This window comes from Cupressus sempervirens, chromosome 7, assembly GCF_028749045.1.
Source record: "Cupressus sempervirens isolate cs-2001-9-10 chromosome 7, ASM2874904v1, whole genome shotgun sequence".
NCBI classification, from domain to species: domain Eukaryota; kingdom Viridiplantae; phylum Streptophyta; class Pinopsida; order Cupressales; family Cupressaceae; genus Cupressus; species Cupressus sempervirens.
The window spans coordinates 654,293,932-654,313,361 of record NC_143124.1 but is presented as its reverse complement, the minus strand read 5'-3'; positions in this window follow the sequence as shown (position 1 = coordinate 654,313,361).

Here is a 19,430-nt window from a genome sequence, read left to right as displayed (position 1 = left end):
CATCAAGTGATGCACACCAGGTGCGATCATTCATTTCATCCTTAATCAAATATCTCCTTGAAGCAATCTAATCAGACATGGTGTTGCATGCTATATTTCATAATTGAATTGTGATGGAAGTATGATATTTGGCACTTTCTTAAATGAATTGATATCCTTGCTTTGCCTTTCATAGAGACCCATTGACACCAATGTCATGAATGCCTTCAGTCAAAAAATTCATGTTCTTTGTACATGTTTTGACCATCTGGATTAAAACATTTCATAGCAAGCTGATTGTATAGAGAAGTTGCAGGTGTATCTCATGCACTGAGCCAATAGAGTCAAAGCCATTTTTGACATAAAACATTACATATCATGCTTTCCCATATTCATGTCCATCAATCAGCATTCCAAGCTCTATTTTGGGCATTCTATCAAAAAATTTGATATCTTACAAATCCCATTGCACTATGCATTTCAAGTGCCAAGCTTTGTCTTTACTAAGGCCACTGAACTATTAACAATCTCTTTGATGTTTCTTGCATTTTATTTGTACATCCGTGCACTATCTCCATGATTCCATGTTTGGTCCTTAGCCTCTTTGCAATAACCACATGATTGATGATTGCCAAATAGTGCCAACATACTATGTGGAAAGGCCCTTTCTAGATCATATTTCAAGGCAACAATTTATCAAACGATGGCACTTTGATCTTAGGCTCACGAGTTTTTGAGATTTACCCATCTTTTGAGCTCACATGTTCTTGATTGAAGATTGCATTAATATGTTTCAATCTTTTAGTCATCTTCATTAGTTGATGCATTGATCAGATTATTCATTGCTATCAGGATTAGTCATGGCATGCTGTTGTTAGCACCTAAGTAACTTTCAGCTTGTGACATTTCTTTGTGGCATTTTGCAAATAACTAAGATACATTGTCTATAAATCCACATTTTGCAAACATCTAGGCCTTCTAGAAATTATAGGATCATTTTAGTTACATTTGTAAACATTAATCAACAATTTCCATATGTGTAGATATAAACATTAACTACAACATGTCCAATTTATTTGTAGGTATATTTTCCTCTAAAGAAAGACCATGCCTGACAATATGAACCCAGAACAAAATAATGAGACAATGGCTACATTGTGGGCTTAGTTTTGAAGAAAACTTGATAAATGTTATTGTCCTTGCAAAAAGTGTAAGGGCTTAAAGAATTGAAGAATTCTAATTATAATAGCCCAGAGTCATTGTAGGCAATATGGTCATGTTGAAGGGGGCCACGATTTTTGTCCATTGCTGAATGTGGATTTCCTACTGGAGAAACATGGAGGTGTGAATATCCAAGCTGAGGATAACACTCCCATGGAAGAAGATGATAATGTGCCAGAGGATATGATTGAAGAAGATGGTATTGGGGTAGGTGATGAAGAGGCTCACAATGATGGTACTAGCAAATCTGATAATACTGATGAAGATGGTCTTGATATACTTTTACTTGAGAAGGCACATGAGCCCTTATACGAAGGCTCCCAAAAAACTCTACTGTCGACTATAGTGTTGTTGGTGAACTTAAAGGTTATGAATAGTATATCCAATGTAGCAATGTCACATATGCTAAGGTATGTCATTTTTTTCATCTTCAATGTTACCATACAATTACTATTCATTATATTAACAATGCGTATTTGTTGTTGTAGGTTGATTAGTGAGTTTTTGTTACCACCATCAAACATTTTGCCTCGTTCGTACAAATAATTATCTAACATTATGGATCAGATTGGAATGAAGTATCAGACAATACATGGATGTCCCAATGATCACATTCTATATCATAAACAACATGAATTTGTAACAGAATGCACTGATTATCATGTTAGTAGATATCGGTCAGATCAAACAACAAAAAAAGTGTCTTGCAAGATTCTTCGGTACATTCCCATTATTCCATGTCTTGAATGGTTATTTAGGTGTGCTAGCTTAGCATAATTTATGGATTACCATGCATGCAATAGAAGTCATGATGACATTATGCGAATGCTTGCCGATGGTTCTGCATTTAAAGAGATAGAAGAAACATGGTCACACTTTAAAGAAGAACCTTATAATCTGAAACTTTCATTAGTGGCGGATGGTGTCAATCCATATGGAGATATGATATCTGTTTACTTAGTATGGCCTATTTTTTTTTATTAACAATAACATTCCTCCTTGGATGTTCATAAAGAGGGAGCACATAATGTTGTCAATGATTGTGCCAGGTATTTTTTTATTTTATAGTTATCTAAATTAATTTATAAATAGTGCATGAAAATGGTTATAATAATTACTTAATGTTTGTGTTCATTCAATTGCTAGGTAAATACCAAGTTAAAGATATGAACGTGTATATTGAACCCCTAATTGATGAGTTGTTGAAGTTATGGAATGGCATCACTATGTATGACATCTCTAGACCGATAAGACATCAACAATTTCAATTCCATGCAATGCTTGTATGGACAATACATGATGCCCCTGGGCTAACTCATTTTTGCGGTATGTTATATTGTTAAGATCACATATTTTTGGTCTGTTATAGTGCTTACAGATTACTATTGAATGCTTAAGTTGTGCATGATAATTGTACATGATCCAATTATACATGATCTTTTAGGTCTTCAGACAAAGGAAAAATTTGCATGTCCAATTTTTGGTCCGAAGATGAAATGTCATCATTTGAGAAGTTTAGGAAAGCAGGTGTTTGATGAGTTTAGACACTTTCTCCACAATAATCATAGGTATTGAATTGCCAAAAAACATCTTTTCATGGAAAGAAGAGACATCATCAAGGCCACGAAGAATGACACCTCATTTATGGAAGTTGGAATACGATCGACTAAATCGTCGAGGTAATGTCCAATTTGTCATCTAAAGTTTACGCTTTGTATTTTGATATTGTCTTATATTTACTAATGCTATAATTGATGCTTGTGAAGGTTGTCAAGGCATCAATGAAAGACTTCCTAGAAAAATGAAAAGTTATCCTACTCAATTTAGTAGGTTACCATACTACAAGGATCTCCCAATCGCGCATTTGTTTGATCCTATGCATATTAGAAAGAATGTAACAGAGACACTATGGAAAATGTTGGATGGAAGGCATGATAGAGAACAAATTGCTAAAATTTGTACTGACATTCATGAATCCAATCATGCACTAAAAGTTTTCATTGAATCAAATAGGAATGGAGATCGCATAAATACAAGTGCCCTTCCTCCGTTATTAACGGAGCAACAAAGTGATGCATTAAAAGAAGTCATAAAAAAAATAAAATTTCCAATAGGATTTGCTACAAATATAAGCACTCTTCTATCAAAGAAAGGCGATTTTGGGCCAGGGTTGAAAACACATGATTGGCATACCTTCTTGAAGGTAAGTCATGTTTTCTATTTACAGTATATTTGTAAGATTGAATGTAGTACCAATTGCACTAGTTAATAATATATTGAAATGATCATTTTTCAATGATTGCAGTTCATCCTACCTCTATCCCGTCCACAACAGTTTGACAATAGTATTAAACAAGTTATATATGATCTTGGAAAATACATGAGGTTAGAAGTGGTTTTTCTTAGATCTGAAGGTTTTTATTTGAAATCTATTGTATAATTTTATTTGAAATCTCTTTTATGTGTTTTTGCATGTTAAATATCTTTTAGGTGGTTATCATCTAAAGAAATTGATAAAAAAGATATAAAATATTAGAAGAGAAAAATTTCACAGCTTATGTGTGAAATGCAAAAGTGTTTACCTCTAACGTTTTTCAATGCTCAAGAACACTACCTCATACATCAAGTTGAGGAGATTGAATTGTGTGGACCTGTACAAGCTAGATCAATGTAGATGGTTGAGAGACACTTGAAATGTATGAAGGGCTTGGCTCAACAAAGAGCATGCCCTGAGGGTTCTATGATAGAGGGATATATGATATACCAGACCATGGTGTATATCAGTGAATATCTTCCAAAGTTTGCAGTAGGTATCCATGTAGATCGCATTTGGGATCCCAACTGTAATGACAAATTCAAAGGGGAGTACCTAACAAGGAAAGGTAGATTGAGGAGGGTGAGAGGTAATTATAAGTTTTTTTTTTGTAATTTAATAATTCTTATCCATCATCAATATATAAGTTGTTTCTAACTAGTGTAATTGTCTTCTTTATAGTTGGTCGTGAGTGGGATGCACTACACTTGTATATTGCAAACAATCTTGATTGGATGATAGTATGGATTGAACAGTCTCAAAAAAATGGTCGCTCATTAACATGGGATGGTGTTGCATCATTGGTTAAAGAAGCTCATCATAATGGAGATCCCAATGTTATGCCAATGGTACTTGATCTAATATATGGCTTAAGAGATACAAAGGTATGCATAAGATTCCTAATCATGAGACATAAGTATAATATCAACTCATAGATCAATGAGAAGATTCTTAACATGTTTGAATAATTGCAGGTCAAACACCACAAAGCTATGTACTACCATGGCTATAAATTTTGAACAAAAAATATAGATGAAACGAAGAAAACGTGTGATTCTGGGATAAGTGTTGTCTTCATGGTCACCAATATTTCATGTAGAACTGACATACATTCTCAACAATTTGAAAATCGACACTATGGCATTTTGGATGATATACTTGAGTGTGACTTTAATTGATTCAAAATAGTTCTATTTGTCATCAAATGGTTTAGGTTATGACTAAATTGAAATGATCTTGATAGGACTGTTATTGAATATGATAGTGGATTTACTATGATTAATACAAGGTCATTTGAGCTAGTCAAAGATGAGCCCTATATTCTTCCAAGCCAATGTGAGCAAGTGTTTTACTTTGGTGTTCCACACAAACCAGGTTGGTCATTTGTTGTTAGACATGACCCAAGAGGAAGGCCAGTAAAGTATAATGTGATCAAAGAAGAAGATATTGAAGAAGCACAAGAGGAAGTAAATGATTATCATGAATGATAGTTACCCAGTGATGAAGAAGAAGAAGATGGTGATAATTTTAGTCATGCTAACGATAATGGTGATGATGATGATGATGATGCTGATGACGATCATGATCATGGTGATGAAGATGGTGATGATCATGGCGATGATGGTGATGAAGATGGTGGTGGTGATGATGATGATGATGATGACATGGATGAAGATCATGATGATCAATGAAATGTCTAGGTAGGATCAATGTCAACTATGATGGGGTCTTGTATGACCAAATATTTCTTTCCAAACCATATGTGCACAGATAAACATTAAGTAGAACATGTCAAATATTTTTTTAGATATAAACATTAGTTACGCTAAATTTTTAACTTAAGACAAGTGATTTGCATCTACAATCTATTTTATTATTAATATTTTTTTGGTAAGTCTATTACTTTAATTTCGCTGCTGATTTCTAAGACTTACAATTTTTTTCATAGGGCGATATGGATGCACCATCTCAGACACCTTCAATAGAGGTAAACATTAATTATTGTAAATTTTAATGTTAATATAGAAAAAAATGTCATATTATTATGTTCTTTTCTTTATGGATTTGGATTTATTTTGATGAAAGTATAAGAATATTTGATGTCACAAATGATAGGAAAAAGCTACAATGATTGTTGATCAAATGCAATCTGAAATACGGGCGTCATATCTACCTAACATTGGCCTTAGTACTGACCCTGTATTCATCACCCAACAAATTACACAAAGATACACTGATGAACTTGTTAACATTATCATCAAGGGTGAAAAAAGTGAGGAGAAAGAGGGACTGAGAATAGAATTGGATCGTAGAATTCAATCTTTTAATGTAAGCAGTAATTCGACTAAAGCAGTAATAGAAGTTCAATAGATATTAATATTTTATAGTATCTTATGGATCATGATATCTAATTTTATGTGTTCTTGTATAGACATATGTGTCAGTTGCAACATCACATGGTGAGCATGGTCAGGGTTGTTGTGCACAACCTTCATGTAAGTAACACTTTGTTTTGATCAACATTATAACACTTACCTTTTTTTTTGTGGACATTTCTTGCTGGTATCCCATTTGATCTTTATCCATTGCAAATGTCTTTGCTAACAATATTTTATTCTTCAGCTCATGATGAAGTGTGGACTCCTTCTTCGGTTGGCAGTCCACTATTGTCTGCTACATTTTCGACAAGAAGGACCATGCAAACATCATTGTCTATGCCCACTAGAATTGGTAAAAAAATTTTTTTCTATATTTTGTAATGTGCTATATTTTGTAATGTCTTTCTACAAGTTGATGAACAAAAAAGTAGCATATCAGTGCTTAAATGATGTCTACAGAAGCCTGCATACACACAAACACATGCATACACACACCACACATACATACACATATATATACCCACACATAGAGAGACATGGACATAGGTAGGGAGGTAGACCAACAAAGAGTAGTACTAAAATTGTCATTTAATTGTTATGATGTTTCAGTTGATAGACCAACAGAGAGTAGTACTATTGAAGCTGATCCATTTCCTGGAGCAGTTCATGTCATTAGTACTGGTTCGTATGAAGGGACATTGTTGCTAAATAAGAAAACTATGTTTCCATTAAAAGAATGAAAGCTTCCAGGTGCTTTAAAATTGATATTATTTAAAGTGTAAATTTAGTTTACTTTTACATTACTCATTTTGGACTGATAAATCCTTTGTGTTTTTGTAGGTAATAATGCTTTCTTTGAACATCTTTTTCATATGACATTAAGACTATTTGGACCCACCATACGTAAAAGGTACGTAGTTTCATATCATTGCTACATAATTTTTCTTTTATTCTATTTATTGTAATATATTAAAGTTATTGATCTAAAAATCTATTTGTTTTTAAAAAGGTGGAATTTACAAGCTGTGGAATTAAAAAATTAACTGATTGCATCTATTGAGGAGAAATTTGGGAAAAACATTTTTGACACTGGCCTACTTCTAAAAAGAGCAGCAAAGCATATAAAGATTGCAAGGGATCAATATAGAAGGGCTCTTAAGGATAACCCAAAGTACAACCATCCTCCTATGATTCCATCGATGGAGTGGAATGAAATAATAGAAGATGCAAAGGAGAAAAGGCTATGTGAAGATAGAGATAATGAAGTAGCACAGGGCAAAAAGAGGTATGTCATTATAGTATTAAGTACATTGTAATCATGCACTAATTATTGATATTTGTAAATATATAATCTAAGATGTTTGAAATTGTTCATAGATTGCAAGAAACATCCATGGTTACAAAAGCGAGAGTAGAAAAGGTTGGCCAATACAAACTTGGCTCTGGTGGCTATATGAATCTCCAGTCTCGACTTGTAAGTAGAGCAATGATTTTTTTTTTTTTTTAATATAATATTGCAAATAGTTTTGTTTAATGAAACCATACATGGAAAATTGACGTTATCAAGGAAAAAAATAGGGCACAGATTTCAATGTGGAGGTCACAGATGAAGATAGAAAAATTGCCTTGAAGGAAGGCTATAAAGTTGTGGTTGCATACCTACGTGAAGAATTTTTAAGCCTTGCCAAAGAATTCAGTGCACCAAATGATATCTCACAATAAATTGGTCAGATGAAAAGTAAACGAAAATAAATAGTTGAGAAGATTCTTTTTGGGTATTAATTTTAAACGTAAATTGACTACATAACAATGTGCATAACATTTTACTGCAGCCTTCATATCCTACCACAAAACTTGCTCGTGACGAAGGCCATCATGTGCATTATAGTGGTGGAGGTATTAATTTACTATTGGAAATTAATTATGCAATTATGAATACAATTTAACATCTTCAATTAGAATTTGACGTGTATCCTTTTTTTGAATATTTCAGAGCATGTTGAACATCATGTTGAAGCAGTGGACCATGTTCCAAGTGTTCAACATGTTGACGTGGTGGCAGATCAAAATGTTAATGTAAATGATGTGGCATTGTTAGGTAAGAAAAATGCATTTTATGTTGTACTCGTACTTAATTACAGAATTGTAACAGTTAAAAAAAGAAAAAGAGTATGCCAATTTATCCCATTCACTTGTTCTTGCAATAGAGCCCCCTTTAGTGCAACAACCTCCTGCTCCTCCAAAGAGAAGGAGCCATCATAATTTGGCATTACACGTGCTAGAAGAGGAGGAGAATGATGCAGATATGGATGCTCTTATGAGCACTTTTTTTAAGAGAGCTCAGAAAAACAAAAAAAAAAGAAATGATGTTTTAAAAATCTTCTTTGATAAACCTTGTTGGATAATGAAAGAACTTTTTTTTAAGTAATTATGTATGAATGATGTGTATTAATACAGATTTTTATTTTATTTTAATGAATATTGTTATGTGTTAATGAAGTTTTGATTAGTATTGTGTATTAATGAATTTTATATCATATTAATGAATGTTATGTGATTGTATTGATTAAATGTTATAGTTCATAAATGGATGAATGAATGAATGAATTATGTAATTAGATGATAATGGGTACTTTAGATTGATGTTAGGGGGAGGGGGTGAGGCCAGATGAGCTTCCACCTTCACGTGGTTGGCCTTGTTAAGTAGAGAATATTATACTATTCTTGAAACCAAGTGAAGCTCAAACTAACATAAAATAGACACTTTGCATGTCATAAGTCTAAAATGATCCACAACTACTGCTGCCCATAACATACAATGCAAATATGATATGGGATTTATGTATGGCTACCTACAATGTTTGTTTGGGTAATAGGGTTATACAAAGAATAACCTCTCTTAGTGCAATCTTCACATTGTCTCCAATAATGAATGAATTGTACTTAAATAGTTTAGATTGAAGCCAGTGCAAAGAGAATTGCAGATTTGGAAATATAGGTAAAGCATTTTACATATGCCAAATGTCTCAACTGTAACTCCTAACAACACCTGTAAGGATTTTAATTCTAAGCCTTCAGACAAACACAATTATAGTTCCAAGTACTTTAGAAGACCAAGAAACAACACTGTATTTTCTCGTCCCTAGAAAACACACAATGTAACTTTCTTGTTGGTCTGATATGCCATGTTGAGAGCACAACACCTCATGCAGCAATGGTATTTGGCTTCTTGTGCTCTCTTATGGTTGGTCATTAAATTATCTATCCTTTCATAAAGTGCTTGAAACACATACAACAATTATTACAACAATGCTTCACCTATAGAACCTATTGTCAGACTCGTAAATACATAAAAGATTTTTTGAGATCTCATCTGGAATAATTGCAGCCCACATCCAAATTTTTTTTAGCTGCATCCACATGGTCTTCTAAACTTTGGCTAGTGATAATACTTTTACAAGAAAGAATTTAATTTGATCAGCTTAAACTTATTTTATTAGAAGTTCCTAGGAGTCTTGGTTTCTATACCCAAATGAATAGATACCCTTTGGCTACAACATAAATGCACAAGTCAATAGAAAGTGCCCTATATGAACTTAGCTTAAAGGTACTAGTCAAAAGAATATATCCCCTCCACATGGCATGTGACTATCCAACAAACTAAACCTCAATCTCGTATATGAAGCAGCTAATGGTATTTACGAGAAAATGTTTGTGAGATTTATTCTCATTTGAAAACACATGGAGAGGATGGTCTTGTCCATTTTATGGGCCATTCACTTGGAGGAAGTCTCTCCGTGTCAATAAATTTGATGCTTCTGATAAGGAGAGTGGTGCCTATGTCTTTGTTGATGGCTATTATAACATTTGGATCACCATGTGTAATGCGTGGGGGTGATGACCTACTTATAAAATTTGGCCTCCTTACAAGTTACATACAACCTATAACACAATACCCAGAGCATTCTCATGCAATCATCCTAATCACGTGGTAGAAAATTTAAAGAGATTGGCTCCTTTACAGTTAGAGGCACAAAGTTCATTTCGATCTAGCTTGGCAATGTCAACTGGAAGGTTGATTGCATCATCTGCTCGAAGTAGCTTTGCTTCACTCGATCTTCAATCTTTCATGGAATCATCGTCAGGCATTGTAGACATACCATCTATTTTAGCTAGCCCTTCATGTATTCCCGAAGGCTCCAAGCTCCAAAGATCTACCAGTGATGGGTATGAAGCTTTTGGAGGAGAAAGTGTAGATGACAGTAACTGAGCCTCGGCAAGGTTACGTAAGCTACCCTAGAATAAAATGCTTTTGAATCCTGCTTATACAGGTCAAACAAGAACTGCTAAGCCCATTGCATAGAGAACAAGCCAAATGCCGTATGATATGAATAATTTTAGAACTTCTAGACAGGGAAGAGGTTTGACAATGCAAGCAAATAGTGGGAAAGGTGTTATGATAGAAATTCTTGAAGGACAGTATTATCCAATAGAAGGGATTCATTCTCTTCCTCCGCAATTTGATTCATTGGAAAGGGATATGAATTTCCTCGGTGTGAAAGGTTTTGGTCTTAGCAAATTTTCCAAGGAAAGACCCACCACTCTTGAAAATGTGGTTCCTTTGGTCCTTAGATCCTCAATCTTAAAAAGAAACTTTGATTCCTATATTAAAAACTAAGAACTCAAATGACTAGTACATTGTGATCCTGTTACACCAAACATCTGGAACCAGATTACTTGAGCGGATTACAAATTCACACTGAATGATATTTCTCATCAATGCTTTGGCAATATAAATTGCAGAACTGACTATAAAGAAGAAAAGACTGAGTTCCATAGTCAATATTAAGGCATTGTTATATCTCAAATCACATGTATAGGAATGAGAAATGTTACAGTTTTGGATCCACATTAGTTCTCAAGGCGGTAGGCAGTAGGCCTCTATTTTCCATTGTGACTAGTAATTCAACTATGCTTTTCAAACCTCTAATTTTTTCATCTAGCACCAACCTTCCAGGTGATCTATGTTGTTTAAATCTCTCTCAAATATTGCTTATTTATTTGTTGCTATTGTCAGTCCCAATTATAGGGACAGATTTATAAATTCACCCCATCTACCATAGTTATCCTAGTATAGTCATGATAGTCAAATAGTGAAAGCTAAACTTCTTTTGAGATTCTCATGCATGGCTCTGAATACATTCTTGTCACATTAAATGAATAGACAACTATTGTTGCTAAGAACACATTTTCAGTCTACTAGTCTTTTGTTTGTTTATGATCCATATTGTTAGTTTATAGTTAATAAATTATAATATTAGCTTATCCACCACCTGTGAGCATCATCTAATTGCAATGAGTGCTAAGTGTTCCATTCATTCTCATGAGAGATGAGTTCTTGTGAACTATTACTCATGAAAAATGGGTCAATGAGTTTGACTTAAAATCTACAAAGTTGAATCCGCATAGCAATATCATAATTTGGCTTGCTGTGGAAAATATCTCCTACTTACTAATAATATATTGCCGTGTTGGGTAGTTAATTGTTGGTTCTTATGGGAAAAATGGTTTTAGAAGCTAGAAAAGTGAAGGCCTTTTGAAAAATAATTGAATATTGTAACTGATATAGAAAATATAAAAACAATATAATATTTGTGAAATTTTATGTTACTTAAAAATGCAATTCTATATTTTGTTTCCATTTTTTAATCTTGTAGTCCATGTGTTCACCAATGTATCATCAATGGCCTTTAGCTATATAAGCTATAGTCTTATTCTAATATATGTCCTTTCCCCTTGCAGTCGAGTTGTTCGGTACAGGTTTGGGCCGCATCTAAATGAAATTGTTCCCCTACTTATTAACTATTGTAAAAGTGCATCTAAAGCTGATGAGGAGCTAAGAGAATATAGCTTGCAGGTGTTAAAAGAGTTTGGTTGTAGAGAAATTATGTATTTTCATCTCACACTATTTGTTAACATTAGTTGTTCCATTTTAAAAGTTCATATCATCTATATTGAAAGTATATGTATGTTTTGTGAAATGCATCTTCAAATTTCATTCTTCAAATAGAAAACCCTGATTATTCAAAAATACATCTTAAATAATCACCTTAAAGATGAAATTTGTAGGAACTGGAGAGTTTTGTCCTATGTTGTGCCAGAGATGTGGCTATTTATTGTGATACAATTTTGGAACTTGCTCTGAACTACATAAGCTATGATCCAAACTACACTGATAATATGGAAGAATATATAGAAGAGAGTAATAGAGAGGAGGATGAGTATTTAAAATTGCTTAAGAGAATTATTTGCTTGAGAAAATTTAATTTTTGCACAATGGTGTCTTTTATTTTCATGTAATTATGAATTTTATTACCAACATGTGAATACTATTCTGTTGATGTAGAGAGAGTGCTAATGAATATAACGATGATGAGGATATCAGCTGGAAGGTTCAAAGGGCAGTAGCTAAGTGTTTATCTGTTGTGATAACATCTCGTCCAAAAATGCTATTAAAGCTGTATGAGGAGGCATGTGCTTTGAACCTTTCTCAATTGTTGCTGGGAGATATTTATCATTTTCATAAAAGTTGACTCTATTTGTCCTATACATTTTCCATGTTTTTTGACCTTTGTGTGCCTAATAATTTTGGCTTAATGTCTCTTCAAAGTTTATGGTTTACCTCCAAAGAGTGACAAGAATGGCCCTTTGTCTTTGTTAGAGTCAAGAGGATACATAAATTCCATTCTCTTGGCATAACACTAACCTGCTAATGTTATGCACAAATAGGAATAAATTGAGTTTGAAATGATATTTATCAATTGTTATCTCATTTCAAAATGTGGTTAGATTTAGGAATTCTTTTATAAGATTTTATATGAAATGATTGCTAGCTAACACCTTCCAAGGAAACATAACTTGCTTCTTCCCACAATGAATTCTGCTCAAGGTTTTGGCATTGTGAAGTGTAGCCCAGTTCTTTATGTGCCAATGGCAATATTGAGACTTCTAAGAGATGGCATGGTTACTCTCGTTGATGTTATTTCTTTGTTGATAAATACATCTATTGCATTTTCCTTGGTTTGTTAAATGGGAAGTAATCTAAGGGGAGAACACTTCGTTATTTTTCCCAGTAAGTGTTTTTATAAATATAAAATGATAGCATTATTTAGACTTGCACAATACACCAAATTTTTCTTTGCTTCAATTTTGAACACAACAATTTTGTGATATCCCTGGGAATATGTTAACAATATTGAGATGAATCTTTTTCATTCATTAATTTCTTAGAGAGATTAATAGTCTCATTTGGCATGCGAATGAATTCTAAGGTTGCATGGAATCTATTTTGCAGGCTTGCCCAAGGCTGATGAAGGGGAATCTCTCTTTTCTATGTCATGAAACATGTCCACCTAACATTTCCCAGCATGTTGGAGTAGGTCTTTTATTTAGTTTTAATATTTTTTCTTGTCTCTCAAATGGGCACGCACATTTATCACTTGAGTGCATTCTATTCAACTATTTTTATTATTTTGTGTCATGAAATCTTTAGGTGTTGTTAACCCATCTTGGATGGCATGAAATCCTAAGTAATAAAGCATACATATTGAACATATGTCGTCTTTCAACATTTTCTAAGCTATGTGAATAATAGTTGCTAAAATAAAATTAAGGCTCCTACTACAATATACCTTGTAATCGAGAATCACAGAGGAAAGTTTGGCATCTAGTTGAGTGATATCATTGATTGTCATTACTCTCCAGCCCATCTTGGCTTAGTAAGCTATTCCACAATCTTGTTTTCGGTAGGTTTCAGATTAGGGGCTCAGTGGTGGCACCAAATCTAGTGACTTCTTGAATTATCTCCTTTGAGATCTTGATTGGCTGATCACCAATCCAAATAAAATGATGATGAATTCTGCTTCTCGTTCTTTGAACTCCATAGAGTCTTTAAATTTCTTGTGAATATCCAAGTTACCAATTTCTCCAATTTGTAATGGATGTAGGCATGAATGTCCTCAACATGCATCCACAATGTTGCACATGCAAAAATGCATCTTCAGGGTCATCTTCTATTGATTTAAAATTGGTGCAATTTGAATTCAAACATAGATTTCTTCAAATCACTAGTAATCTGTGGTATATCCAAAGTTATATTGAAGATAGATGTGATTTTTTGTATTGACTACCTTTTCAACTTTGCTAGGGTTTTCTTGTAAATTTGATAAATTGCTCAAACCAAACATGAAATCACCTCTTAGTGTCTCTCTTAAAAGCTTTCAAGTTGTATTGTAAAGCAATATGACTTCTTATCCTCTTTTTACCCTTTGATATGATCAAATCAGTTGTTAAATGTCATTCATGTTGTAACCTCCAAAAGAATGATAAAAACTAATTTTCTGAAAAATCCTTTGTGATCATCAATATGACAATATCTATTCCTACAATCCAAGATGTAGCATTCTAGGATCAATCTCCAACTATACTTAATGCCACATGAAAAACTAATGCCATCTCCAAGGGTCTTTAGATTTTATGCTATATTCTCCCCATTTAGGTCTTTGAACTAATCAGGTTGTTGATGAAGAATTCACATCAAGGGCTATTGTGATCTACCACAATAGAGTCTATCTACTCTCTCTTAAACTATGTCATCTTTGTTTCATCCTTAACTTCACTTACATCAATTTTCTTTCCTCTATCATCACTATTTGCATTGCTCTTCTTAACTAAACCATTTATTCTTATTTCATTACCTCTATCTCTACAATTCTTATCAATATGTCCATAAATATTGCATTTGTAATAAACAACATTCTAATTTACATACCTTTGATTGTTCGGATTAGTCCTCAACCTACAATTCCTTGCAATGTGTCCAAAGTTGTTATATTTGTAGCATGTATGGTTTCCTCCATTCCTATTAGATCTCACCTCTGGTCTAGATATGATGTGCATTCTCTGGATCTATGTCCATATTGTTAGCTTGGGAACAATATCTGGAAAAGGGTATAGCATTTGAATTGCTTTGGCATTCCTTTGCGCTATGATCATGCTTGTTGCATGTAAAACATTTGCCATTGAATTTCTATCCATTGGTCTGATTTGTAGGCATCTCGTTAGGTTTCTCAATCTGATATGCTCTAAAATGTGTTGTCTTAGAACATTCTCCTTGTTCATAAATCAATCCTTGCTTATCTTGTAACACAAAGGATCTTGACTGACTCCAAGATTAGCGAAAATGTCTTCTGTCACATCTAAATGGAGTGTGCAATTTTGAAACCTAACATTGAAAAACTTAAGAGCCCAGCAAAAGAGCTTCTTTTACACAATGCCTCAACCTCGAATTGGGAAAGGAACATTGCACATGACTTTAATTGATTTAACAAGAAGGAATCACAATTCTAGTATATGAAATCACAAACACTTCCTAAAATAAATTGAAAGAAAAATAAGGAGTGGGGGCCCATATATTGTTCTGTGATACTTATGAAATGCTAAACACACCTTAAATATAACCTACACACATATTTGCAATGCCACTCACAATTACATCAATCCTTTTTGCATTTACAACTTTCAACTTGAAGAGTATGGAGAAGAGGAAGAAGACTTGTATAGTTTATGACATGTCACCCTAGAGTATTCACTTTACTCACACAAATGAAACTCATGGCTTTAAATCTTGAAATTCAAAATACACCTTTCTTGATGTGAATTATGATGATTTTATACAAAATCTACAAGTAGTCCCAAAGGTGCCACCCCAGGGAAGTTGGATACTTTGGTTTTCCTCCAAGCTTCTTCACCTTATAAAATCCTAAACTAAACCTTATATATGATCCATTCACCCATTTGGTTGAAATATGATATTAGGAATTTGAATGATTATTTCACTTTGATTCTTTTCAGGGAGCTATTGATTTCTTTTCGCAGAGTAACAGGACAAAAGCCTCTACGAATCATATTTTATAGGTAGTTTATTTCATCTTGATTGGTTTTTGTGGTGAGATTAGTTTTGCATTTCTCATGTCTCCTGAGTGACAACTTTGGTATTTCTTCAAAGATGGTGTAAGTGAAGGGCAGTTTTACCAAGTTCTACTTTATGAATTGGATGCTATTCGTAGGGTCAATTTCCTAATACTCACAATAGTACTTGCTATTCAATTGATATTGGCATGACTCATTAGTTTGTTTGTATTCTCTTTGGATTTTGTTCAAGAAGACAGATGAATGCTATATGAACTATAAGTTCTGTGGTGTGAATAGGCTTGTGCATCTCTTGAGCCAAATTACCAACCCCCAGTGACATTTGTTGTTCAAAAGTGGCACCATACTAGACTACTTGCAAAAAACCATGCAAATAGGCATTCTATAGACAGAAGTGGGAACATCTTGCCAGGTATGAAGGTCCTATAAGGCTATATAGTACTGTTCTACTCTATTCAAAGTTGTCAATTTGTAACGCTGATGTGGGTTTCCTATATTTTTAGGCACTGTGGTTGATTCCAAAATTTTCCATCCCACAGAATTTGACTTTTATCTCTATAGTCATGCTGGGATACAGGTATAATACTTATTTCTTAGATCAACTTGTCATGCTTTCTTTGCCATGTATTATAACAAAAACTAATCTGGTTTTTATTATTTATAGGGGACCAACATACCAACACATTATCATGTGCTTTGGGATAAGAACAAATTTATAGCTGATGGGTTGCAATCATTAACAAACAATCTTTGTTACACATATATCCTCTTTCATTAGTTCTCTTGATTCTTTTTGTTATGCACAATGGATATCTTCTAGTGTAAATCCCCTTTCATTTAGCTCTCTTGTAAATCCCCTTTCATTTAACTTGTTTGCCTTGAAGTCCCCAATTCTTGGCTTCCATTATCCGATAGAAGCTTGCTCATTATAATTGGAAGTAGATTTAACTCCAAAGACGAGTCTATTTTTTTCTAATTTTGGCATGTAGCTTTAGGAGAACAACAATTGAGTGGTCAACAAAAAATCTCTCCCCTTTCTCAGGAAGGGTTTCTCAATCAAACATGAATGTGGCATTCATCTAGCTGGTCCATATTGCCCCAGGCCATGGCAAGAAGATTTTTTGATTGGCATGAAATATAGCTTCTAGTACTATATCCTAGATCAAAATTTGCCAAAACTTTTGATGGATGCCTATAGCTTATCGCAAAGCTCTCATTCAACAGTTATGAGATGATCAATCAAGAGGAAATAGTTGAGAACTTAGAGTGACACAATTTTCACATGATCATATGAAATGAAATGGGTATGCAAGTAGAAAGAAACTAGAAAGACATTGTGTACAGATGAAGGCATGAAATGGATGGTTTTGGAGCACTCAACACAGACACAACATTCTATACATATCATCATTCGAGATCAAATGCGTGTATGGGATTATATGCATAGTGTATAATAAAGGAGGGAATTGAACCCTCCCTGAGGCTCATGATTGTTGAGGTCCACTTCAGCAATGGCCCTTCCTGTGAAATTGCCGTCTAAAACCTTTCTAATGAGATAATGTGTTATGAGCTCTTCATGAGTGGGATGGAATGTGATTCTAGGAGGTAGTTGTGCATCACCCATATCATGAACCATGATATGGGTGATGCACAACTGCCTCCTAGATTCACGTTCCATCCCACTGATGAAGAGCTCATAACACATAATCTCATTAGAAAGGTTTTAGACAGCAATTTCACAGGAAGGGCCATTGCTGAAGTGGACCTCAATAACTGTGAGCCTCAAAAAAAATTTGACCAAGCATTGGTCAAAATTTCCACCAATGCCTAAAAGTTTTCTACCAAGCATTGGTCAAAATTTTGACCAATTTGCAGCAGTTTACCATCAACAATTGGTCAAAATTTTGACGAATTCCCAGTAGTTTTCTACCAAGAATTGGTCAAAATTTTGACCAATGCCCTGTAGTTTGCCACCAAGCATTGGTTGAAATTTCAACCAATTCCTAAAAGTTTTCTACCAAGAATTGGTCAAAATTTTGACCAATGCTTGGCATACTATGTCCTTGCAATTTCAAAAGTTTTTGACCAATGTCTTGGTTGAATTTGGTCAAAGTTTGGTCGAGAACTGGGTCAAAATTTTGACCAATAAAGGTCAAAAAATGAGACCAAATGTACTAGTGACAAAACCAAGAATAGAAAACTTACAGAGTGAACAAGGGAAACACTTGCCAATTGGATCTGTTGATCTCTTTCCTTTTCTTTGCTCTGTTCTGCAACTTCTATCTTCTCTTCTCTATTGAACTAACTCTCTGAATGAATGAATGTAGAAAAAATTCCTTTTGTCATATTCCATTTTCCCTCTCAATGTTCAAATTTCAAAATCACCTACCAAAATAAATGTCTGTTGTCCATGGATGCTTGTGGGAAACAAACTGATAGGGTAGATGGGTTTGGGGATTGAGGACAACCTATAGGCTCTCAACGTTCAATTTCCAACACTCCCCCTTTGTCCTAACACCCACAAACAAGGATCACTGCTGATCCAAATCAACTACACCAAGACACTCTCTTAGGTGTACAAAACTTCCAATGCCTAATGGCTTTGTAAAAATATCTGCTAGCTGCTGCTCAGACTTACAAAATTCCATCTTGATATCCCCATTTTCCACCAACTCTCTGATGAAGTGATATCTAATCTCAATATGTTTGCTTCTCCCATGGAAGACTGGATTCTTGGACAATGCAATTGATGAAATGTTGTCACAATAAATTGTGGTTCCATCCTCTTGCCTTTCATTCAAATCTGCCAAGATCCTCCTTAGCCAAATTGCTTGACATGCTGCTACATTTGCTGCTATGTATTCAGCCTCTACTATAGATTGAGCAACAATAGGTTGCTTCTTGGATACCCATGAAATTGCACCCGATCCCATATGAAACATGTATCCAAAAGTGCTCTTCCTATCATCTATACTTTCAGCCCAATCACTATCAGTGTAACCAACCAACTTGAAACTATTTGATGTAGTATACAAAATTCCAAATCCCTTGGTACCATTCACATACCTTAGGATCCTCTTTCCTGCTTGCCAATGGGAATCCTTTGGTGTTTCCATTAATTTGGAAATCAGACTTATTGCATGCATCAAATATGGCCGAGTTGCAGTCAAGTACCTTAAACTTCCAACTATACTCTTGTATAGTCTTGGATCCACTCTCTTGCTAGAGTCCTCCTTGCTTAACTTCAAACCTATTGCTATTGGTGTGGGGGTTGCCTTATTGTTCTGCATTTTAAATCTCTCCAAGATCTGCCTTGCATATTTTTCTTGAGAGATGAAGATGCCATCATGCATTTGTTTTACTTCTATGCCTAGAAAGTATTTCAAGAGACCTAGGTCTGTCATTTCAAATTCATTTTTTATGGCCTCTTTGAACTCACCAATTAGAGCCTTGTCATTACTAGTAAAAATCAAATCATCTACATATAAGACAATGACCAACACATTTCCATTTGCTGCTTTGATGTAGAGAGAAGGCTCACCATTGCT